Below are 27296 nucleotides of genomic sequence, written 5' to 3' on the forward strand. Positions count from 1 at the left end.
TTTGGGATTTTGTCTATAAAAGGGGATGGGTTTTCTATGTATGGGTGTTGAATTACTGGAGGAGTCAGTGGGGGAAAGAACTCCTCAGTGCTATTAAGAGATTCACTTTAGTTAAACTCATTGATTTTTGCTGAGGATTCTACCTTTAAGTGCCTAATATGTCCGACTAGTTGTGGGAGATGGTGCTAAGCCGCCATTTGTTTTCATGTGCACTTTTTATTAAAGCGGGTTTTCTCTGTGAATGTGGTCATAATTCAGAATACAGGCAATACACTTAACCACTGCGATTAAAAAGTCACACTTTTAGTTAGCACATGTGGCGTGTCTGATTTGCTTGGATGAAATTTGACATAAATTGTGTTACTTTAGTGTATGTAGAAATATGGGGCCATAAATAATCTCAGTTTCAGTTTGCCTCTGTAAAGCCTGTAATTGTCTCCTTCGTTGTATGACAGTATTTGAAACATGTTTCATGTATCTTTGGCACCGTAAATAATTTAAACCGAATAATCGGTGGGTGTAATCGAGATAAATGGAGTTAGATAGCCTAAAACGGGAACAAAATACATGAGCTTAAGTTATTCTGTTAACCTGGCACACTGACTTACTCGTGTAATCCTAGCATTTTGGGAAGTGGAGGTCGGAGGATGGCTTGAGGTGAGGAGTTTGAGACCAGACTGGGTGACATAATGGACTCCTTTATTGGTATTTTCGCATCAGGGACTGGTTTAGTGGAAGACAATTTTTCCTCAGACAAGGGTTGCACAGGGGAAGAAGGCGGCGAGGTGGACACGTTTGGGAGTCGGGGCTGGCGGCAGGTACCCGAGGGGCACGTGGTAGGGCGGGTCTTCCAGTAGGAGCAATGTGACAGAGGACAGGTGGGGCAGTGGGGCTGCCACGGGGACAGGGAGGGCCAGCGAGGGAGTAGGGAGGATGGTTTCCGGATAGAACTATACCACCTCAGGTCATCCTCAGGCGTTACATTCTCCACAAACAGGTATTACATGTCATCCTGTGGCATAACATTCAGGCCACAGATAGGTACGGGTTGAAGGCTAGGGTTTTAGAATCTGTGACCTATTGTATATTTCAAATCACTAGAAGATTGTAAAATATTTAAAATATTCTCCCCCTAGAACATTTTAAGTAGCTTGATTTAATATTTTATCAAATATCATGCTGAGTGTGGTGATTCACCCTTGAAATCCCATCGCTTTGGTAGTCCCAAGCCGGCAGAACACTTGAGCCCAGGATTTGGAGACTACCTTGGGCAATATGGGGAAACCCTTGTTTATTTTTAAAAACACAAAAAATTGCCCGGCTGTGGTAGAAAGCCCCTGTAGTACTAGCAACTTCAGAAGCTGAGATGTGGGAAGATCAGCTGGGCTGGGTAGAGGAGGCTGCAGTGAACAGTGCACTTTGGCAACAGGAGACACACATCTCAAGAAAGAAAATATGCAAAACATCACACTGTACCTCATAAATAGACAGTTTTCAAATAAAATTATTTAAATGAAGGCATTCTTCATATTTCAACTTAGGAAAATTACAATAGCTTTTCTTATCTAATTTTTAGAAATGAGATTCTGTCAGTACATACTAAAATGCAGCATTTGTGTGTGAAGTTAGTGCCCCTTTGCTCTGAGTGTTACAAATTTTACATATTTAAAGTAAGAAGTACTAAAAAGATGTCAGCCTCAGGAAGGGAATTTTACTTGGGTTTTCAGCACAGTTTGTAATAAAATTTTATCTTTTTAGCTTATTTATATCTAAATATAGATAATTTTTACCATTTACAGCACAATGGTAGAGGCAGATCATCCTGGCAAGCTTTTCATTTGTGGCCTCAATAGAGAAACCAATGAGAAGATGCTTAAAGCAGTGTTTGGGAAATATGGTCCCATATCAGAAGGTAACTCTTAAAACCGTGTGTGTGTGTGTGTGTGTGTGTGTGTGTGTGTGTGTGTGTATGTGTATTTTCACATGTATATTTCAGTATGTATGTTTAAAATATGTATGTTATATATATATATGTTTTGAAAAAATATATTTTTTCAAAGTTCATTGTATACCTACATTAAAATGCCTTATGAGTTTTAAACTCTTATTTTGTAGTATCTGTTTGATATTTGGAAAATTCTCATAGTACTAGGTTAAGGTTCTATGGAAAGGATAACCTACTACTTAGAAAGGAAAATGAGGGAAAGTAAATGTGCTGTGGAGTTCAGAAAGAAACTGGAATAAACTAGACTGACTGTAGGGGTGACTGAGTATTAAGAACCATAATAATGATGTGAAATGCAATTATTTTTTGGTTTGATGTAACTTTTAGATGGTTAGTACCTTGATGAGTCCATTAGATGAATGTAAAATGTTTTCATATATTTTAGTTCTTTTGATAAAGGATCGAACCAGCAAATCCAGAGGCTTTGCCTTTATTACTTTTAAGAACCCTGCAGATGCTAAGAATGCTGCCAAAGATATGAATGGAAAGGTAAGAGTCCCTTGTTAATAATATTCTAACTGTGTTCTTCAATTAACAATATTTCTAGGTCTTTTTAATATTACTAAACTTTTGAAGATAGTAGAATGACATATGAAGCCATCCTCTTTTTTGTGCCTTATACGTGCAAGTGTAGTTGGAAGGGTATTGGAATTAACATTATATAAATTAATATTTGGTAACTTTTTCCTATGTTTGTATTTTGATATGAGTGCAAATAGATTTTAAAAGGTTTTGATGAGCTTTAAAACTTATAAGGAACCCTCATGTAAATGAAATTAATAAGTCAATATTTATTAAATGCTATTAATTGAAGTACTTCCAATTCATGGAAATTCTTTTAGAGCGTAGACAAACTGTGGATAGACATCTAGACAGACTCACAAGAAGGAAGGACTCCTTCCTTCTTGAAGAATATATTTTATGAAAATATATTCTTGCAAAAGTATATTTAAATAAGACCTTTACATTTACGGAAAGGTTAAGTAGTTGAAAATAGAAAATAATATGAGAACATTGAAGTCAGATAGCAGAAGAAGTAACTGGCATTTTTGCTCCATGCTTGCTTTTTCTCCTAAGGACATTTCTTTCCTGTCACCAGAGTGATTTATGTAACATGAATAGCTAATTACTCATTTCTCCAGTGTGTTTGAGGACTTGTTTTGATTCAACCAATGGTCTCCTGTCATGTTGAGTCTTAAATCTAGAGATTGTGTGTTTACTAAAGCTTTAAACTTTTATGTAATTATATTAATTATTGAATTCCTTTACATTGTAGTCAAGAGCATTCCATTCTGTGCTCTTTAGTGCTTTTTTGCTTTGTAACATTATCCCAATCATGCCGGGCATGGTGGCTCATGCATGTAATCCCAGCACTTTGGGTGGCCAAGGCAGGCAGATCACAAGGTCAGGAGAAAGAAACCATAATGGCCAACATGGTGAAACCCTGTCTCTACTAAAACACACACACACAAAAATTAGCTGTGTCTGGTTGTGTGTGCCTATAGTTCCAGCTACTCAGTAGGCTGAGGCAGGGGAATCAGTTAAACCCAAGGAGGCAGAGGTGGCAGTGAGCCGAGATCACGCTGATGCACTCCAGCCTGGCAACAGAGCAAGAATCCGTCTCAAAAAAATAAAAAATAAATAAAATAAATAAATAACATTATCCCAATCTGTTTTTAGCTCCTGTTAGTCTTCACGCTATCCCCAAAGTGCTGTTTTAGACTTGTTGAGAATTATTCTTCCCTGTGTATGTCTCATAAATAAAATTTATGCTTCAAAAACCACTTAGATTTCATATTTTCTTTCTCATTGGGTATTGTAGGTATTTTGTACTCACTGTACTGTGTATTAATCTATTGAATGTGAAATTGTATGTAGTGCATATTTAAGTCTTGCTAGTTGCTTTTCTTTCTGTTACATCTGGCACAGTTCCTGGCACATAGCAGAAAGTACATTTTTATTCACCCTCATAAATTAGTATTTCAAGCTGTGGTAGAAACTGAGAGTTGCTTTTGGTTCATGGCTTTGTGGTAGGTATGGAGATAATTTTGACTTCTGTATAGTAATCTATGATAATTTCTTTTTTCCCTCTAGTTTTCAAGCAAAAGAGCAGCTAATTTGTGTAAAGTTTTTGTTCGTTTGTTTGTTTTTTGAGATGGAGACTCGCTGTGTGCCCTAGGCTGGATTGCAGTGGGGCCATCTTGGCTTACTGCAACATCCGCCTCCCAGGTTCAAGTGATTCTCCTGCCTCAGCCTCCCAGTACCAGGGGCTACAGAGGTGCGCCACAATGCCCAGCTAATTTTGTACTTTGAGTAGGGATGGGGTTTCACCCTGTTGGCCAGGATGAGCTCTATCTCTTCACCTCATGATCCACCCGCCTCGGCCTCCCAAAGTGTTGGGATTACAGGTGTGAGCCACCGTGCCCAGCCAACATTATTTCTAAGTTACTTCATCTCACATATTTCAGTGTGTTAAAATAAATATGAATGTTGTATGCACATTAATGTTAAGATGGCCAATAAAGGAGGTTCTTCGAGTTTTCAGGGGGAATTAACAGTTAAGGAATTTTGGCTGACTTCAGAACACTGGGAAGGAAGCAGCCATGGGCAAATCTGGGGAAAATATTTTGATCCCAGAAATAACAAAAGAAGTTTCAAGGTAGGAACAACTGGCGATGTGGCTGCAAGGGGTCTTGTCAGGGATTTAAGTCCTTCCTCCAAATAACAAAAGCCATGTAATTTTTAAATCGCATTATTAGTTGAACTGTTTTCAAAAATTGCTGTGGCCTGTAGAAAAGATTACAGTGAAAAATGTTATTATGAAATTAATTAGGATATTTAAGCATTTCTGAGAAATTACCTGAAGTACTATATTAAGATTTGTTTTTTAGGGGCATGTGTAAGGCAATATAAGAAATGAGTAAAGCAAGAAAACTTAATGAGATCAAACAAGGATCACATTTACAGAAACATTTTTAGAGTCAATATAGAATTGTAAATCATATGGGGACATTTTATGTCAGTGTAAGCAAATCCAACAAGAAACAGCTCATAGTGACTAATGTGACTAATCACTCTGAAAAAGTAAGCTCACTTTTTAAAATGACACAAGTTTCGTTGGGACACTGCAACTTTCAAATCAGTGATGTGAATACAAAGATGAAGTGGATTATATATTGTAAAAAACAGATGTGCCACATTCGTCTATAGAATGTGTGATGGGTCAATCTTTTTTTTTTATGTTTGAGTTTTTTTTTTTAAATAATGGAGGAGTTTTCAAGGAATTTGAATAATAGAATTTGTGTTTGGTCCCTTAATGGAAGGCATGTGCTCAGTAACTATCTCAAATTTGGCATTGTGAAAGATGTGTTCATTTTAGGAGAAAAAAAGGTTTCCTTTTGGGAGAAAATACCTCGAATTGAACTACAGTTGATGTGAAAATGTTTGTAAAATGCGCTTACGTTAAATGTGCCATTGTTATTGATAGTACCCTTAATACTTCTAGTCTTTGGATGGAAAAGCAATAAAAGTAGAACAAGCCAAGAAACCATCTTTTCAAAGTGGTGGTAGGTGAAGACCACCAGCTTCTTCGAGAAACAGAAGCCCTTCAGGAAGTCTGAGATCTGCAAGAGGAAGCAGTGGAGGAACAGGAGGGTGGCTTCCCTCACATGAAGGACACCTGGGTAATGTTTTAAAATATAAAGATGGAACCATAGGACTGAAAGAAAATAAGTTTGAAGATATTGAAATTTCTCAATTTTTAAATTTCCTGTATGAAGAGAAAATTAGCTTATTGATAATAAGCAAAATTATTTCTAAGTACTAAAGGTGTATTATAAGAGTGATTGAATTAATACATAAATTTGTTTTAAAATTACAATAAGTTTGCATTGAAGTAACGCACATTTCAAACTGAGTTGTGTTTATGAATGCTGATTACCTGTACTCAACCAGTTTTCTGCAGAACTCATTTATATTCATTATACTTTAGAGTTTTCTACTTTAGGGCCCAGAATTTCATGTCAGTTGTATTATCAAAGTACAATGTCGTATTTAAAATTTTCCAACAGGAAAAAGTAACTCAATACTTAAGACTGATTTTGCAGTATTTGTTTTCTTGTGTATACATGTGCGAGCATCTATGCAAAGGTATTGCTTTGTAATTTTTACAGAGAGTTTGTACATTGGCCTGCCATAAAGCATTTTCAATTTAAGAAATGTAGAACTTTAATTTCTGAAAAGAGTCTGTGACTCTGGAAAGGTCTAAAAACCACTGCTTCACAGATATGTATGTATCTTTCTTTGCTGGAGGCTGAGTCACTGAAAATGATATTTATGAGTGATTTACTTAATAGAAATGAGGGGTCTATGTTTACATATAAAAGAAAAACAAACCATATATTTAAAAAAAAGAAAAAGAAAAGACTATTGGATGGGCTGTGTGAGGTGGCTCACGCCTGTCACCTCAGCACCTGGGGAGTACAGGGCAGGTGGACCACAAGGTCAGGAGTTCCAGACCAGCCTGGCCAACATGGTGAAACCCTGTCTCTCCTAAAGATACAAAAAAATTTGCCTGGGCGTGGTGGCGTGCACCTGTAATCCCAGCTACTCAGGAGGCTGAGGCAGGAGGATCACAGGAACCTGGGAGGCACAAGCTGCAGTGAGCCAAGGTTATGCCATGGCACTCCAGCCTGCGTGATAGGGCAAGAGTCCATCTGAATAAATAAATAAATAAACCTGTTGGTTAACTTGTATTATCTATTAACCAACCTTCAAAACTCTAACAATTAACTTGGAGTTTTAATAACCAGACGTGTAGTTAATTGGAGATTTTTTTCAAGTTGAAATTGCAGTGTTTGCTCCATTTTAAGATGCATAGCTTCGTGGCTATTTTGTCTCCACTGATCTCGAGGGTGAGGTTCAATTATACTCTTCCACAGACGAGAATGTATATATAAATTCTAACCTGTAACACCACCTGGCAGTTGGCATATATCTACATTTTTGTAGATGTATAAAAATATTTTTATATTACCGAATATGCAATTCCTAAAGACTGTTAAAATTCAGCATAGTCTAATCTGAAAATCAGTGTCTCATAAGGGAATTTTAAGAATTCTATATTGTGTTAACAAATTTTAGAGACAATGTATTTTCCTGATATGTCACTTTTTGGTGTTGGAAATATTTGAGTTTCTTTGAATGGAAATTAGTTTATGATGTGCTTTGAAAATTTTTCCTCATTACAGAAGGATATAAACAGTCATTTATCATTTTTCTTTTAATATTTTTATGCCTATTATATTTAGATATTTTAGCGATAGGTTTCTGCCCTGTTCACGCCCCATTTTCCCACATCTCTCCCTCATACCGATATATTATGATACTTGAGTTTCTTTCTAGATTTTCTAAATGAACTTTTATTGCTTGAAGTGTACTAATACCATGTAGGAATGCTAATTTTATTAGTTTAGACAAAATGTGAATTTGTTATAAAATGTAGAAAATATTTGTAAACAACTAAAACTTAGCCATTTAAGAAACAGTGATGTTAGTTAACTAAAAAGATTTTGTTTGAAATACAGATGATGGTGGATACACTCCTGATCTCAAGATGAGTTATTCTAGGGGACTCACTCCAGTTAAAAGAGGTCCATCTTCAAGAAGTGGAGGGCCTCCTCCGAAAAAATCTGCTCCTTCTGCTGTGGCAAGAAGCAGTAGTTGGATGGGAAGCCAAGGTAAATGCTACCTGACAGAAAGACCGTAGTTTTTGTATGACTGAAAATGAGCCGTTTTACCTGAATGCTTAGCTTTAAGTTCATTGAACAAAAGGGAAGTGACACATACGTGAGCATAATTGCTGATTGATAGCTTTTATTATAGTTTCTATCTCACTAGGTACATTTCAGATTTATGTTGAAGAAATACTTGAGCTTCTCATTGCAGATCAAAGAAGTGATTAGAGTGAGGCCAACATTCCTTTTAATCCTGTGTTGCCTAGAAAATTCCCCTTAATTTTTCTAAAAGTTCCTAGCAGTATTCTTTGATGGTAGGCTTCTTGATGTAATTAATTCTTCCATTTCCTAAGTCCCCTGGTGTCCCATTCTAAAAATTGCTTGTTCGGTGACTTTGCCGGGTTGGAGTCTTGCTCTTACTAGGTGAGAGAGCACTATGTGAGATGACGGCTTACCATAGCCTCAAATTTGTGAGATGACGGCTTACTATAGCCTCAAATTCCTGGGCTCAAGCAATTCTGCTGTTTCAGCCTCCCGAGTTTCTGCAACTACAGGCATGCAGCAGCACACCTAGCTACATTTTTTTCCTATGTTTTTGTAGAGAGAGGATCTGACTACATTGTCAAAACTGATGTTAAAGCCCGGGGCTCAAGCGGTCCAGCTGCCTCAGCCTTCCACACTCACTCACAGTGTGAGCCGCTAAGCCTGGCCATCCAGCTTCTGAGACCTCAGTAATGCGTATGTGCAAGGCATACTCACTGCTTGCATGAAGATTCAAAAGAACTACAAGAGCATTTAGCAGACAAGGAGTCATTGGGCTTAAATATGATTTAAAAATAAATTTAAGGCTCGAGAGGTAGACACGTAGGAGTCCAAAATTCTTAAATTAAGTGGATATCACAGAAATGCAGAGTTGTGAAATATAGGTGTATGTAAATCAGTAATTGAGATTGTACCGGGATGTTTAAACATTAACACAAGGTCCTTAGTGTAAGATTTGAAATTATTTGAGGAGAGAATTTAGAACTAAGCAACATGAGGTGAGCAGTAGGGTTGAATGCAAGTAATACTTTTGAGAATTGTAAGACTGCAGACTGAGCAGAAGAAAATAAGACAATAAATAAAAGTTCTTAGCAAGGAAGTTTAAGCAGAGCAAATTAAAATTCTTTCTTAGTCCTCCATCCACATATGGAGGAAGTTAAAAACTGCCATTTTCAATTTTACATTTCATACGTAGAGTATCGGTGAAAGGAGGTATTTATTGGCTTCAGGATACCCAAGCCAACACATTTCCATTGGAAAATTAGCCAGTGAAGGTATCATATGTGAAACACTGACCTCTAAGGAATAGCAAGTGAAGAATATATTAAAGGAGAAACTTTCTATTTTGAAATAGCAACAATGTTGTAATGACCCCTTGCATAGCATTGCTTTCTTTGCAGTAAAAGCAAATCCTGACCATCATTAGAAAATCTTCACTAATACATTTAAATTTGTCAACATTTAAGATAGAGCCAACCAGTTAGAGATAAAGAACTTTTATGTAAACATTTAGCATAGAGTCATTTAAAGGTAGCTGTATTTATGTGTGTGTGAGATGGACTGAATGATATTGGAAAATCTACCTTCTTTGGCTGAGAAAGGACAATGTATGTAAACTTTAAAATCAGTGAAGAGTTTGATGGTTTTACGTGTTTTCCCTGTGTCACTCACAGTCATCAGTAATTTACATGAAAAGGAAAATAAGAACTAAGTAGTTATTAACCATTACAAATGAACTTTTACCTAAGCATTAATGTTTGCCTTCAGCTTCATTAGAAGAACTGGCCTTGTGGAAGCCATGGGATTATCCAAAGCCATGAGAAATATTCACAGTGTCATGTCTGTCTAGTAATTTAGGAAACAAAGAATGGAGTCATAGAAGAAATAATTTAAAAAAGTTGTTTGAGAGAAGAGAAAATAGCGTTTCAGATTTGGTGTTCTTTACGTAATGTTCCATCATTTGAATGTTAAAGGTCCCATGTCACAAAGAAGAGAGAATTATGGAGTTCCTCCACGCAGAGGGACAATATCTTCCTGGAGAAATGATCGCATGTCACCAAGATATGATGGTTATGCAACTAACGATGGGTAAAGGAAAAATTAAAAAACACAGTTGATTTTTTTTTCTGTGGTGATGAAATTCACATAACAAAATTAAATATTATAAGGTGAACAGTTAAGTGGTGTTTAATACGTTCTGTGCCAGGCAACAACTACCTCCATCGACTTCCAGAACATTTTCATTACTCCAAATTAAAACTCCAACTACCAGTTAAGCAGTCCCTCCCAGTTTCTCCTTTTCCTCAGCTGCTAGATAACACCAGTCAGTGTTCTGCCTCTGAACTTAACCTGTTGTGGGTATTTAATGTTAATGTGCTCAAACACTACATGACTTTTTGTATTTGTCTCCTCTCCTTTTGCATGATGTCCTGAAGGTTCATTTACATCATAGCACTTCACTCCTTCCACAGGCTATTAACCCATTATTTTATCTGGGTTGTTTCCACCCGAGTATTTCTACGCTCCAATATTTGTTTGAGTATGCCTATTCGGTTCTGGGTGTATATGAGTGGAATTGCATGGTCCTATGATAATGATGTTTGTTTTCTTGAGGAACCACCACATTTCTCCATAGTAGCTGCATCATGTTCCGTTCCAACCTAGCATTGTATCAGCATTCCAATTGATCTACATCCTCTCAAACACTTGTTATTTCCTGCTGTTTGAAGTTTATTGCCATTCCAATGTGTGTTTGAAATATGATATCCCATTTTGGATTTGAAATGCATTTTCTGCACCCATTAACTCATCATGCACTTGTGTCCTAGAACTTAAAGTATAATAAAACAAAAAGAAATGCATTTTCTGCATCACTGAATATGAGTATCTGTCCCATGTGCTTTTTGGGCATTTGCCGATTTTATTTGGGGAAAAACTGTTTAGAAGTTTGGCCTTTTAATTTTGTTTAAGTTGTAAGTTAGTCATGTATTGGATACTAGAAGTTGAAAATTTAAAATTTGTTGCTTAAACTTATGCACACAGAAATCATCCAAGTTGCCAAGAAACGAGGGATTATGCTCCACCATCTAGAGGCTATGCATACCGTGATAATGGTCATTCTAATCGGGATGAACATTCCTCTAGAGGATATAGGTACTGTACCTTTTTCTGGATTTGTCAAATAGATTTCTTAAATTGTTCATTCCAACTAACGCTCTATCAGGGCTCCAATTTATCTACATCCTCTCAAACACTTGCTATTTCCTGCTTTTGAAAATTTATTGCCCTTCCAGTGTGTGTGTGTGAAATATGATATCCCATTCTGGATTTGAAATGCATTTTCTGCACCCATTAATTCATCATGCACATGTACCCTAGAACTTAAAGTATAATTAAAAAAAAGAAATGCATTTTCTGAATCACTGAATATGAGTATCTGTCCCATGTGCATCTTGGGCATTTGCCCATTTTATTTGGAGAAATATCTATTTAGATGTTTGGCCTTTTAATTTTGTTTAAGTTGTAAGTTAGTCATATATCGGATACTAGAAGTTGAAAATTTAAAATTTGTTGCTTAAACTTATGCATACAGAAATCATCGAAGTTCCCGAGAAACTAGGGATTATGCTCCACCATCTAGAGGCCATGCATACCGTGATTGTGGTCATTCTCGTCGGCATGAAACTTATTCCAGAGGATATAGGTACTGTACCTTTTTCTGGATTTGTCAAATAGATTTCTCAAATTGTTCGTTCCAACTAACATTGTATCAGGGCTCCAATTTACCTACATCCTCTCAAACACTTGTTATTTCCTGCTTTTGAAAATTTATTGCCATTCATCTGTGTGTGTGAAATATGATATCTCATTTTGGATTTGAAATGCATTTTCTGCACCCATTAACTCACCATGCACATGTACCCTAGAACTTAAAGTATAATAAAACAAAAAGAAATGCATTTTCTGAATCACCGAATATCAGTATCTGTCCCTTGTGCTTTTTGGGCATTTGCCTATTTTATTTGGAGAAATATCTATTTAGATGTTTGGCCTTTTAATTTAAAGTTGTAAGTTAGTCATGTATTCGATACTAGAAGATGAAAAGTTAAAATTTGTTGCTTAAACTTATGCACAGAGAAATCATCCAAGTTCCTGAGAAACTAGGGATTATGCTCCACCATCTAGAGGCTAGGCATACTGAGACTATGGTCATTCTAGGCAGGATGAACATTCCTCTAGAGGATATAGATACCGTAACATTTTCTGGATTTATCAAATAGATTTCTTATATTGTTCATTCCAAATAACATTGTGTCAGGGCTCCAATTAATCTACATCCTCTCAAACACTTGTTATTTCCTGCTTTTGAAAATTTATTGCCCTTCCAGTGTGTATGTCTGAAGTGTGGAAGCTCCTTTTTTATTTGAAATGCATTTCCTGCATCATTGATTATCAGTATCTGTTTCATGTGCTTTTTGGGCATTTGGGCATTTTGGGCATTTGGGATCTGTGGGTATTTTATTTAGATGGTTGGCAATTTAACTGTGTTTAAGTTGTAATGTAGTTCTATTTTGGATACTGCAAGTTGACAATTTAACATTCCTTGCTTAAACTTGTGCACGCAGAAATAGTCCAAGTTCCCGAGAAACCAGGGATTATACTTCACCACCTAGAGACTATGCATACCGTGATTATGGTCATTCTAGTTGGGATGAACATTCCTCTAGAGGATATAGGTACTGTCATGTTATCTGGATTTATCAAATGGATTTCTTAAATTGTTCATTCGGAAATTGAAAAGACTTTTTTTTTTTTCAATTTAGTTATCACGATGGCTATGGTGAGGCCCTTGGTAGAGATCATTCTGAACATCTAAGTGGAAGTTCTTATAGAGATGCATTTCAGGGATACGGGAAGGGTCGAGGATGGATTTGTAAATTACAGAATTTTATTTAATAGACCGGATTGTTATTTTAATGAAATTCTAAGGGAAATTGTAAAGGACATATGCAACATGTTTAAATATTGAGTATTCTTTTTTTTTTTGATCATCCCAGAAACATATTTATTCATTTTCATCATTGTGCACAAATAATAAAATAAACAGTGCTTATCTGGTACTCATTATCAGTATAAAGCCTAGGGAATGATATGAAGGTGAGAACTTCAGTTACCGTTAAGAAAATGTGACTGAGCATCTACTTTAGAATTAAGTTTGTTAAGCTGCAAAATACTACTCTTACACTTCTCTTAAATAAAACCTTCTGACTATTGAAGACTTGATTAGTATCCTGTCAACAAAGGCGGAGGAAAGCAGATATTTCCAAATAGTACTTTAACTAATTCATGCTTTAAAGATAGCAGTAAAAATGTTTAAATGTAGTCCCACATATTATTTTATCAACCCTGCAGGGACCTCTCATGATGCACCACCTGCACGAGGGCCTCGGATGTCTTATGGTGGAAGCAACTGCCATGCATATAGTAATACACGAGATAGATATGGCAGAAGTTGGGAGAGTTACTCAAGGAGCTGTGGTGATTTTCATTATTGTGATCGTGAGCATGTTTGCAGAAAAGACCAAAGGAATCCGCCTTCTCTGGGTAGGGTGCTCCCTGATCCTCGTGAAGCATATGGTAGCTCAAGTTATGTGGCATCTATAGTAGATGGTGGGGAGAGTCGATCTGAAAAAGGAGACTCGAGCAGATATTAAAGCAAGCATTCAAAATAATAGTTATTGCATACCAAACCTTGTTTGCAAATCAAAAATTGAAATGTTATTTCTGCATCGTTACCTGCATATTACTGACAGAAACATGTTGGTTTTGTGGAGAGAGGTAGACACTGACTTCCTCCATGAATTTTTTGAGGTATTCAAAGGAAAAGGAATTGTTTTCAAAGTAATTTCATACTTGTTGATGCTATTTGAAAAGTGTTTAGATGTAATATCTACCTTAAAATTTTCACAATAAAATTTTACATGTACTGCAAGATGCCTGGTGTTATTGGTTAGCCGCACATGCTTAAAGCAAATTCAATAGGAGAGTAAATTGTGTAGTTTGTTGTACGTTTTCCTTTGTTTCTTTGAACACAGATGCAGAATTAGGGATGTGTTGTGTCGCCCTTGCAAGCTGCTCAAGTTTTCTAATTAGGCTGTTTCTCTTTAAAAACTAACAAGGTTAAAATGTTGGAGAAGTCTTCAGAAAGACTACAAAACTGTCTGCCTCACCATAAAATGTTTATTTTTTAGAAGAATAGTACAGGTCAAAGGAAATAATTAGATGTATTGATACTAAAGTTTAAGACATCCAGAACATTCTATGTGAAGCATTCTGTGACTGAAGAGGATAACGGTAATGAAAACTTTTTTTTTCAGCTAAATCAGAAGTGAACCAGCTAAGTTTCTCAGGTGCATACCATAATGAATTTAAATGTTTGTAGTTTAAATAGTGGAAAGTAAGTGTTTTGTCTTGTGAGGTACCCACGTTAATTTTTTCTTGAATATTTTGCCAATGGATGTTGTAAATAATGGTGTAGTAATATGTTCTTACAGATAGGAATAATCTAGAGTGGTTGGGATAGTATCACATTTTTTTGAGATGAAGTGTAGCTTTGTCGCCGAAGCTGGGGTGCAGTGGCTCTGTCTTGGCTTATGGCAACCGCTGCCTTCTGGGTCCAAGCTATTCTCCTGCCTCAGCATCCTGAGTAACTGGTATTAGATATGTGTGCAGCACAGCTGGGCCAATTTTTGTATTTTTAGTGCAGACAGCGTTTCACCTTGTTTGCCAGGCTGTTCTTAAAATCCTGATCCACCCTCCTCAGACTCCCGAAGTGCTAAGATCATAGGCATGTGCCTCCACTGTCAGCCTATCGTATTTAATTGATAATACGAATGGAAACACTTTAAACCTCATACTTAGAGGAAAGTGACGTGTATAAAACATAAACAACAGCATAAAGTTTCCGACGGGATTGCTTAAAGTTTTAAGACATCATTGAATGATAAAAATATTTAGACCGAAATAACTAAATGAATTAATTTTCCTGATTATACAAACTAAAGAAATGAAATACATCAAGTTCCAGAAGTTTTGCAGTCCATAATTCTTACAATTGACAGACTAATCTGCAAGGAGGAAGTATGTTCTTGAAAAATTTTGACACAATCATCAATTTTTATAGGGTAAGTTTACAAATAATTTTAAAAGGAGAAGTTACCAACTTTGATTTTCAAGTGAGTTATTCGTGTTATGAAGTGTTTTCATTCACCTGTAGCATTGTGAGGATGAAGTGAAAAGATAAATCCCCCGAGTCTTGTGTATCTTACTGTCCATGTGTGATGGCTCAGGTCTCTAATTCTAACACTTGGGGAGGCCGAGGCTTGCAGAGCACTTTAGGACAGGAGTTGAAGACCAGGCTGGCCAACACCATGAAACCCCATCTCTACCAAAAATACAAAAATTAGCCGGGCATGGTGGTGCCTGCCTGTAGTACGTTGCAGTTAATTGGGAGGCTCAGGCAGGACAATGGTTTGAACTTGGGAGCCTGATGCTGCGGTGAGCCGATATTGCACCATGCACTCTAGCCTGGGTGACAGAGTGCGACTCCAACACAAAAATAATTATATCAATCAACAAATATATCAATAATAAATAGGGTATCCTTCAGTTCAAGCAGTTATCGATTCTGTTTTCTTTTTTAGAGACAAGGTCTCACACTGTTGTCCAGCCTAGACTGCAGTGGCACCATCATAGCTCACTGCAGCCTTGAACACGGGGTTCAAATGTGCAAGCCTTCCATTTCAGCCTCCCAAGTAGCTGGAATTACAGACACACACCAACCACCATGCCCAGCTTTTGTGTTTGTGTGTGTGTGGTAGGGACAATGCTTTGGATATATTGTTCAAGCCGGTCTGAAATTCCCAGACCGAAATGATCCTCCTTCCCTAGCTTCCCAAAGTGTTGTGATTATAGCAGTGAGCCACTGAGTCTGGCATATCTTTTCTTATTATGAGCGACATTCCACCTCACTGAGTCTGGCGTATCTTTTCTTGGCATCAGCGACATTTCACCTTTGCTCTTTTAATTATTTTGAGATGTACAATAAATCATTATTAAGTGTAGTCATCCTGTGCCACTGAACACTAGATATGATTCCTTCTAAGCAAGTATAATTTAACCCACCCCCATCCCCTCTTTGATCCCTCCCTTACCAGTTCACATTACTTGTATCAAAATATCACATGTATGCCAAAAGTATTTACAACTGTTAGGTACAAATTTTCATTGCCTTCCTCCTTCCCTCCCTTCCTTTCTTCCTTCCTGTCTTTCTTTCTTTTTGTCTCTGTATCTTTCTCTCTCACTGATTTTTTTTTTTTTTCAGACAGAATCCTGCCCTGTCACCTAGGCTGGAGTGCAGTGGCGTGATCTCAGCTCACTGCTCCCTCCTTATCACGGGTTCAAGCAATTGTCCAGTCACACCCTCCTAAGCAGCTGCGACTGCAATCATATGACACCAATCCTGGCAAATTCTTTGTATTTTCAGTAGAGACCAGGTTTCACAATATTTGCTCAGGCTGGTCTTGAATTCCTTTCCTTTAGTGATCCACCCACATCAGCCTCTCAAAATGCTGGGATCCAGGCATGAGCCACAGTGCCCACCCAGCTGTATGCATTTCTCTCTCCCGTGATCTCTCCTATTTTATTATTTTATTCTCTTTTTATTTCTGAGACAGCGTCTCGCTCTGCTGCCCAGGCTGGAGCACAGTGGTGTGATCTCACTTTACTGCAAACTCCATCACCAGGGTTCAATGGATTCTCCTGCATCAGCCTTCCAAGTAGCTGGGATAACATCCATGGGCCACCAAGCTTGGCTAGCTTTGGTATGATACTAGACGTGGCATCTTGTCATGTCTAATTGCGTATCTGTTTTAAAGCTGGATTGATCAGCAATATTGACTTCCTGGAATGTTTTATGTTTACAAAACAATTATAGTACTACTATTTAGCCTCCTCAGATAAAATATGGTAACACACAAAACATACACACACAGACAAAGACACAGTCAGTGATCAAAAAAATCAGGGTAGGCCACGACCTAAATGAAAGGTGAGCTGCTGCAGTTGCCTAGAATTAAACCAGACCAGAGTTGACCCATACCAGTCTGAGAGATGTGAACAGAGGCTTTCAAACAACTCTATCAGATACATGTTAGATTATTCTCCAGCCATAGCGAAGGGGCATTAAAGATCTGTTGTGCTTAGAAGAGTCTGGATGATTTGACTTTTCCAGGGTATTAGCATTCATGATGTTGGCCTTTACAGCTCTCTGCAATGAAGTCAGTAGACAACTCAGTTTTTCTAGGAGTCTAAAGTGCTTTTCAGAATTATCTAAAACTTAGTGGCTTAAAACCATAATTATAATTTCCTAACGGTCAGTCTCTGCAATCGCCCTCAGTCTCTCAGCCAAATGAATGTGGTTCAGGGGCACTCAGGAGGATGCAATCTAGTGATGGCCAAAGATGGGGACATTGGCGGGTGTCTTCTCATCTCCCTGGTGCCATGGCTAGCGTGACTCAAATAGCAGGGGCTGGACTGCTGAGATGCTCAGACACCTTGTTCTGTTTCTTTGAGTCTCTCCATTGGATGTCCCTTCTGCATAGTGTTATCAGGGTGTTAGACTGCGTGATGTACTGGTCGGGGGCTCCTAAGGGGTTTGTCCCCATGAGAGCAGGAGACTAAGGCAGAGCCGTGTCACCGTCTCTAAACTAGACCAGAGGTGGTCCAGTATCCAGAAACTGCGTGCAGTATTTTCTATACATTAGAAGCAAGTACTGTGTTCAGCTCCATCAGGAATATTTTCAAATGGGTTTGAGAAGAATTTCAAAGTGTGTTTTAGACCACTACAGTGACCATGCCTAATAATTACTTATTTTTACAAGTGATGGTTAGGTTTTTTCCCAAAATAATAGCAGATACAGACTTTTAAACTTGAAATCTATGTAGCATAGCTCTGAACATTTGGCTATAAGTTGAAATAACTCTTGAGCAAAACTTGATTTTGAAATGAGAGTTGTAAATAAAATACATGAGATAAAGTTGCTTATAAAGAAATCAGCCTTAAAAATGTCAATAGGTCTAATGTGCCACTATTTTACTATTTCTATGGATATTACTTGGATAAGAGGACAAGGACTCAGGGGTGTGCCACTCTATCTCTTTACCTTGAAACTGCAGCTGGGGCACCAGGAGTAGCAGTTCCAGCTAACACCATGTGGTGAGGACAAGGAGTCCATTCAGGTAAAGGAGGGTGTGAGCATATTGTGATCTGGAAGAGAGGTACACCTGGTATGGTAATGAGGATCAAGTTCCCCGGCACACAATGAAATCCCCCATGCCCAGCTGTGGCAGAGTGAATCCCTCAGCTGGTGCTGGGCTTCCAGGTATGTTCTGAAAGCAGCTGCCTGCGCTTAGAAGGATCCACTCATTCCCTTGTCATGTGGGAGGGTGAGGCTTGTGGCCCCCGCTCTGTCTGTTCCCGCTCTTTGCCTTGCCGTTATTCCACTGCTGGGTAAGGTGGCAGGACCGCGGAATGTAGAAGGGCCCTGGGTTGTTGACAGTGCCTGTGGGTGGCCATGTACTAGGAGGAGAGTCCCCACTGAGCCTCCCGCAAGCTTGGAGGCGGGGAAGGAACAGTCCTGGGGCACTGGCTGTTCCAGAGTCCAGGTGTCTGTCCCAGAGAATGCCAGGGGGAGGTTGTAAGCCTGTGGATCTGCAATCTAGGTGGAAGACCTGTATCTGCCATGGCTGACATCATCAGGGCAAGACACCCACTGGGTGGAGAGCTGGGCTTATGCATTTTACCCTTGTCCTGAAGAGACCCTGCATGCCTGGTTCTCCTGGGAACAGTGATCCTAGGGACCCCCCAGTCTGGGTCCACTCATGACCATAAGCTTAGGATCTTGTGTGCCTTGCTTCCTGTCTGCCCAGGTGAGGCATCCTGGAGAGGGTGCATGGGGCAAAGCTGGTGTGCACACACCCGGCACTGGAACGGGGTGTCACCGGCCAGTTAGGTCGCTGCTCAGCAGGCCCTCTCCTGAGCTCCCACCTGGCTAAGTGGTAAGTGTCCCATCTACCTGAACCCACAGCCCAGGTTTCTCTTCCACCTACCGACCCATGACCTCTTGGGGAGAATGCCAGCCTCCCTGGAGACTCAGGTCCTGCCGGACCCACATGCTGTCCTCTCTCATGGGCCGGAGACTCTGGTGCACAGGGATTCCCGAATAGCGAATCCCAAAGCCCTGCAGGTTTCACTGATTCTTACCTGAATGACCCAGCCGAACACACAGGTAAACACAGGCAGCTACTAGGTTTTATATCCCTCTGGGTGTCATTTCAGGTTTATGACATCTCCTCTAGGTAGCTCGTGCCAGCCACCCTTTTCCTCTTCCCTCTGCCATTTGTGAGAACCATGAGGACTCTTTGCTTCTCCCTAGCATGCAGACTTCACGGGTCCTGAAGTTGGATTGCCAAACCCAGCGGCACCCTGCTTGCCAGCTTAAGAGCTGAGTTTGAGGCACACCTGTGGGCAGGAGTGTCGGCCCTCCCAAAACGAAGGTACACAAAGGCACACAGGCACAGGTGTGCACATGCGTGCATCAGCTTAGACACACAGGCTGGACACGCAAACTGGAACGTGCCCATACCCACACTGGTACGAGGGAAACTGGGTGTCTACACCAATACTCAGGTGAGGCTTACTGCTCAGCCACGTACCCTCCCTGGACACACACAGAAGATCCCCTGCCATTTAATTGATCATCTGCAGTAGGATTTATTTTTACTTTTATACTTTTTTAACTTACCAAAGTATGTTGCATTCTTTTCCCCATCATGAAAAAGACTTTGATACAAGTAAAGAGGAAAAGCACTTTTTATAATGAAATCTTTTATCTGCATCTATATTATTAAGGCATTTAAAAAACTTTATGTCTATTTTTTAATGTCATAGGAAATGTCTTGAGAGCCGGGGAAGCATGAATGAGGATGGCAGCGGGCATAAAGCATGTCAGGGGAGCCTGGGGTCATTGAAACAAAATATGACACGGCTGGGATAGCCATTCTAGAAGTACGTAGACCTAGGCATGCCCTGCGTGCACTCTAGTGGAGCCCAAACTGAGCCCCAGGTAGTAGCAGGCCTCAAGGCATAGAAGGGAGCCAGAGAAGGATGATGAGACAGCTATCCCTTGAGCCTTGCTTCTCACCCATTGACCTTTGCCACTTCTGCCTCTTAGGCACTTCAGGTTCCCCAATTCTGAAATATGAGTGTTACAGTTCCCTGATGGGCCTTTCTGCCCCAGTCCAGGGATGGCCTGGGATTTCTCACTGCAGGCTCCTCCCTGAGCCTTGAGTTCTCCATGTGTGTCACAGCTGCAGGACCCACAGGCCTTTGAGCGCCCAGCTGTGGGCTGCTTACCTGGCCTCCTCTCTGTTCCCTCTCTGAGGACCTAATCCTTAGGTAGTGCTGCAGGGGATTGAGTCGGAAGCCCTGACTGATGATCTGGAGGAGTGGGGAAAGTGGTCTGTGAAAGGTCAGGTCATAGTTCAAAGCCAGTTCCCAAGATGCCAAGGAAAGACCAGCAAGGTCCTTTCCCATGACGCCCCACAGCGGCCCCTGCCTCAGCAGTCCTGGCTGACCCTGAGTGGTCACAGCCAACTAGCTGAGGAAGCTCAGGTAGGCTGTGTCCTTACTGAAGGTGGGGCTTCTTCTGATGACTCTAGAACCACTGGACTACACTAGAGCCAGAAGCCCTGCATCCAGGAACAAGAGTCAGAAAGGCTCATGCCAGGCCTAGCGTCCCACACTCCACCCTCTCTACCACACCAGGAGGCACTCCTTACCAAGGATGCGAACACGATATTCCTTAATGATCACTTTATTGTGGAAATAAAGGTAGTGACGAAAGGAAGACTTCATCCTGCTGCCGGTACCCCGGATGGCTGAGTTCCTCCACCTGCCATGCCAAGAAGAAGAGGACAGACTCAAAGGATCCATTTCATCTATCTGGGCTGAGGGCCTGCTGGCTGGGGTGCAGCATGTGTTGCCCCTTCCCAGCTCTACCACTCAGAACCCCTGTGCCCCAGGAAGACCTCAACCTGAACAGGACCCTGGACCCGTCCCGCAGACCCCGGCTCCGCAGCCTGAGCTTCAAATCCATCCTGTAGCTTACTTAGCAGGACTTCCTCATGGTTTCTGAACTCTGCCGACATGTAGGTGTGCTGCACAATCTGCCTCTGGTCAAGGAACCTCCAGATGACTGGGTGGGCATGCCAGGAAACACCCCACAACTTTGCAAGAGCTGGGAGAGTGTTTGGCAGGGCTATCCCAAAACCTTTGACCTGGTACCCTGCATTGGTGGTCCTGTCTCTGTCCAGTGTTGGGGGCATGGTAGTGGTTGTGGTGGTCTTGTGGGAGGGTGGAGGGAGGCCCAGAAAGCTCCTGCCAACAAGGAGCGGGCGGCACAAGTAGGCAGGGGATTGGGTGTGGGGTGCTGTTGTGTGAGGCGGCTGTATCTTCAGAGTTGCTGAGCTGCACGTGGTCATTGTGTGCTGGATGCTGGACAGGCTCTGCTGAGGGTGTCCAGGTGTGCAGTCCCCTCTTCTCCTGCTCTTCCTGAGGGGTGGGCGTGTTCACTTGAGGGAGCTGCTGTGGACAGAGGGGACTGCAGGGCTGTGCCTGTCGCTCCCCATGGGGCTCCCATGTGTGTAATGGAAGTGTTTGTGCAACGGAGGTTGTATATGCTCAGGGCCTACAGCTCTTTGGGTGCAGTGCAGGCAGAAGGAAGAACGCCTATCTGGGGAGTTTGTGCCTGCCTTGCAGAGGACAGCAGCCCAGTGCACCGTGAACCCGAGTCTTAAGCACCTTGTGTTTCTAGGGTAAGGCTGCTGGCCACAGACATGGGCAGCCAGGGTGGTTTCTATGGCTGGCGTGGGCTTGCAGACTCCCCTTCCTCCAAGGACTTTCTCATGGAAACATGCCCTTCAAGTTTCTGCTGTGAGTGAAGGGTCCATGGGACTGCTATTCTCCCTTGTGAGTGCTGAGCTTGGCTCCCAGTCCCTACCATGTGCTCTCAGGGCACCCCCAAGCAAGCTGCCCTCCTATCTGCAGGACCCTGGCCTCAGCTCCCTTCGCTATCCCCCATCCCCTGCCTCCTGGTTGTCCCTGTGTGCCCCTTGCTTGGCTCCCCTGCTCCCCACCCCAAGAAGCCAGATGCCCACCCCCTGCTGCCAGTCATTCCGAATGGGCAGCTGCAAAGATGTGCCTCTGGCCCAGAAGCTGGAGATGCCCTGGCTGATGGCCCCTGTGCTATCCAGGCCGGGAAGGCACCTCTGCCAAAGCTTACATCTCAGCTGTGGGCAGGCCATGTGGACTGGTTATTCATGGAACTCTGCTTCAAGTGAAGGGCCTCCAGCGAGTCTGTGGCTGGCTGGGGTGTGCTGGAGCCAGGGCCAGGCTGTCTGCTGGTCCTCCACCAGGCTCCATGTCAGGCTTCTCCTCAACCACCACCTGGACCATGCCATGATGTTGTCCACCACCAGCACCTTCTCCTCCCCCAAGAGTGCCTTCGAACTCTGCGCCCTGGCTGCCCTCTCCTGCAGAGCCTCCAATTTGAATGGGGTACCTCCTTTGGAGGTCCCACTGACCATGACCTGCACTGTCCACTCACTGTCCACTCCAGGTCCAGATAAGTATATCCTTATAGTATACTTGAAAAAACCCTTAAAAGCATTCCCATTTCTCCACATCCTCTCCAACATCTGTTGTTTTCTGACTTTTTAATGATTGCCATTCTAACTGACATGAGATGGTATCTCTTTGTGGTTGCAAGGTCACGGATAAAGCTGAAAACCATCATACTAAGCACACTATCACAAGGACAGAAAACCAAGCACCGCATGTTCTCACTCATAAGTAGGAGTTGAACAATAAGAACACAGGGACACAGGGTGGGGAACACCACACATGGGGCGGTCGGTGGGATGCGGGGCTGGGGAGGGATAGCATCGGGAGAAATGCCTAATGTAAATGATAAGTTGATGTGTGCAGCAAACCAACATGGCACATGTACCCCTATGTAACAAACCTGTACATTGTGAATATGTACCCTAGAACTTAAAGTATAATTTAAAAAAAAAGAAAAAAAAAACTGAAAAGGAAAAATAGCTCTACAAACCAAAATACCAAATAGAAAATTAGTTGTGGCCTAGAATCTAACTTGCATTAAGATATCACAAACATTCAGCAGATAGTTTCTAAATGCCACAGTAAGCCTGGCAGTCTGCAAGAAGCTCAGAAAAACATGGTCCTTCTGAGAGTGCAGTTGTTACAGGCACAGAGATAAATGAGGAATAATAAGTGTGATAACTGCTGTAATAGGCAAATACAGGAAATAGAAACCACATTTTCCTCATTTATGAAACACAAGTTTAAAAACCCTTCTGAAGTTCAAATGAGAATATTTGCTGTTACTGTATAAACTGTTAAGTAGCTATACAAATGTTTTTTTTTTTTTTTCTCACAGTGATTTATATCGTGTGTATTACATGGTTAGTGTAGCATTCTCATAAAGGAAACCTTGAAATGTGTCCGCTGCTCAGTTTTTGTTTTTCAACTGTTTCAGTCATTGTTATTTATCATATTTTCCCAGGGGATTTTGAATTTTAAAGAAAATATGTAAAAACTGAAAAGAGAAGGACAATGAAATTGCAAGACTACAGTCATAATAATTTCCTTGATTAATTCAATTGTTTATAGAGCAAGATTAGATTATATTTCTCCCAAAAGATTCTTGGAGAAATTCTAAGATGATGCACTCATTGTTAGAAATTGCCAAATTGTTGCTTAAGTTAGACTTAACACTTTTTAAGCCTGAAGATACAGTAATAGTTATGTATTTAAACAGGGAAAATAGGATTTTTAGTGCTACTTTCTCTCACCTGGAATAATTATAACTTTTAAATTGGTCTTTATGTCAATTTAAATTTTTCATTATTCTACCTCTTGTTTTGGATAAGCCATGTATTTTTAAATTTATTTTCATCCTTTTTGTACTTCTCTGAGAAACTGTAGACTTAAATTCATATCACAAGTATGTTTCAGTTTTACTTGTCTCTTCCTAAGGGTTCCCAAAAATAAAGAATTCCACTTACGCTTGTATCTTTCAGCAACCTTATTTCAGAAAACGGTGCATATTACTGCAGAAATCACATGGACAGGTCCAAAGCGGGGAGGAGGAGGATGAGGAGGAAGAGGAGGAGGAGGAGGTGAAGAAGAAGAAGAGGAAGAAGTAGAAGAAGAAGGAGGAGGAGGAGGAAGAGGAGAAGGAGGAAGTGGCAAGCTTTTAAGTCTATACATTAGTATCACTGTGTCAGAAACTCAGTAGTCACAGTGAAATAAAAACAATGATCACAGTCAATTCCATCTCATACCTAGACTGAAATATGAAACTTCTAAAGAAAAGAAAGTTAAGAACTTTGGGCATGTCAAAATGTTCCTATACAGATAAAATTATTGGTGACTTTTTCTCACTAGAAAACAAAATTCCATGCTTTGTATATGTGTAAATAAAAATATTTTTATTTCCATCAGTTATGATGTGCAAGCAAGTAACAAAGTGAAAGTACACTAATAAAATGACATAAGGAAATTTCTCTGTGCCAAAAAAAATCCATTGAGGCCATTAATTTTACAAAAACCATAGAGAATGCATTGTGAAACTACACTATACAATACTTTCTAGTATTTTACTTACATTTTAAATAATCAACAAAGGAAAGGAAATTCTTAATCATTATTTATTACCAATAACATTATTCTACTTGAATAATCCTTTTGAGATTAAGTATTTTAAATAAAACTTTAAAAACAAATTGTATTGACTGATACCAGCTTTCAATGAAATAGCACTTCTGTATTTGTAGTCATGTGAAGTATAAATTTCTCCTCACAGTGGATCTTTTATAACACCAGTTTTATCGATTTCTCTGATACAAACCCTGTGATAGCTCATGGCTTTACTGTAACCATACATTACATGACTCCAGAGAGTAGCCTTCAAATAGATGGAAAAATTATATTTGTGACAAAATTCTAAGAAAGGGAATGGTAAAATGGGAGAATAATTTCTAAATTTCTAACTGTTCATCAGTGGATTTGGATATATTTAGATACAGACAAATATTAGCACACTGCAAGTTTGCACATGTGTATATAAATTTATATGAGATACCCATAATGTGTGGGTTGTGTAATCTTTTAATCCTCAATTTTACATGTGGGAAATTTGGTAAGAGTTTATCTTTATCAAATAATCAATTTGAAGTACTATACTCAATTTGATGTAAAACCAACAAAATCTCTGTCAACATTCACTTTAATTGATCCAATAATGTTAACTGATGATAACTTCATTCTCTTTGTCCCCTGTTGGCAGCCTGAAAGTTGATTCTCACTCTAATTCATCACTCAAGGTGCCATCCACAAGACACTTACTTTGCTGTGGATTGTGACTTCTCACGCCAACACTTTTTTCCTGTAACAGTCCTACCTTTGTATATTTAAAGAATTTGTACATGGCTAAAAAAAAAAAATAAAAGTGCTGTGAAATGTCAGGCCATGCTGTGAAATTTTCCATTGTTTCTATATCTCTGGTTGAGCTTTCATGTTATAGAGAACAAGAAAAACAATTCAGTATGTTTCTTAGTATCCAGTCCAATGCACCCTTTCTTATTAATACCAAACCATCTATTCAAGGCACTGACATCTAAAGACAGCTAGATATATCAAAATCTCTTCTCATAAAAAACCTTTATATTAATCACTGTTGCCCAGATCTGGACTCTGACTGTGAAATCCTCCGGTGGAAATTGCTGTAATGGCTCACACTATGGGAATGACTATTTTTCCGCATAATTATTGTTGTCAACTTAGTGAAGAATATCACATTAGATGGTAGCTCTTAGATACATAAACCCTAGTGATTAATTTTTAATGTCCAGCATTTATGATATTGCACAAGTAAAAATCTTTGATAAATGATTAGCTGAGCAATGACTTAAATAACAGCAGTTCAAACATTAATTTACTTACTAGAAGTGCCATACATCATTAACTCCTGGTGAAAACAAAGTTGGGAAATTTCAAGTGCTGAATTGTTTACTAAATTATGTATTTCACGGTATTTTATAAAAACTATCCTTGCCGTGTATGATGCCTCACCTGCAAGGATGAAACTTTAGCATATATATATATATACACATATATATATATATATACACATATGTATATACACATATATATACACATATATATATACACATATATATATACACATATATATATACACACATCTATATATATACACATATATATATATATATAATGTCTTTGGTTCTTAATATCTCTCTACATTTGCCTTCAAAACCTCAACACAAAAACACCCATGTACTTGACATGTACTTGACTTTCAGCTGACTTGACTACCAGTTATTAGGGTTTAAGTAAACAAAGATTTCAAAATTTGTTGACCAAATATGAGAAATCACACTCTCACCATAAGAAATAATTCTTCTTAAGTGCCACTGCAAATGCAAAATTGAAAGAAGAAATGAAGTCTAACATATTGCAATATTCTAAAATCTAAAATTTCCTCTTTGAGATCTGGTGGTTCATGCCTGGAATCACAGCTCTTTGGGAGGCTGAGAAGGGAGAATTGCTTCAAACCCAGAGTTGGAGACTAGCACAGGCCACATAGCAAGACCAATCTCTACAAATGTAACTAATTAATTAATTAAATTGGGCATGATGGCACACACCTGTTTTTCTATTTACTCAGGAGTTCAAAGTTCCAGTGAGCTGTGATTGCACACTGCATTTCAGCCTGGGTCATGGGGCAAGACTTTGTTTCTACAAAATAATTCAATATAACAAAACAAAGTCAAACAAAATAAAAACAGTTTCAGGTGTTCTTTGGAAGTTTGTATAATTGCTCCAAAGCATAGACATTGTTTAAAGTTGAGCAGTTCATGAGGAATGGGCAGTGAACATTGTTGGTATTGTTTTCCAAAAATTAGGATAATTATATTCGAATATTATATGTTAATATCTAATAACCTTTGGTACAATAAGTATTGACAAATGACAAGCTATTGTGTTTATAGATATTTCCTTCAAAATAGTCATAGTTTAATTGGAGAATAAAGAGAACAGAGATAATTGCAATGTACTCTGACAAGTGTTAAAATAGACACAATTTAGTAACTTGGAGAGGAATGAAGTTCTTAACGGGGTTTGCAGCGGTTTGGGGAACATTCTTAGGGCAGGAACAATTGACTGGATCAGTAAGGATTCGAATTTGTATGAAGAATGTTTGGGAGAAAAACATTGTAGAAAAAAAGAAACATTCTTTTTGTCAATGAAAGAAGTACTAACAATGCATATGATGCCATCTGACCAA

At 39.6% G+C, this 27296-nt stretch overlaps 1 pseudogene; it reads left to right on the top strand.

The window, feature by feature from the left end:
* The first annotated feature begins 1803 nt into the window (after window positions 1-1803).
* Window positions 1804-13496, top strand: LOC129395714 (RNA-binding motif protein, Y chromosome, family 1 member F/J-like; annotated as a pseudogene).
* Window positions 13497-27296: the final 13800 nt, after the last annotated feature.

This window comes from Pan paniscus, chromosome Y (assembly GCF_029289425.2).
Source record: "Pan paniscus chromosome Y, NHGRI_mPanPan1-v2.0_pri, whole genome shotgun sequence".
NCBI lineage: Eukaryota > Metazoa > Chordata > Mammalia > Primates > Hominidae > Pan > Pan paniscus.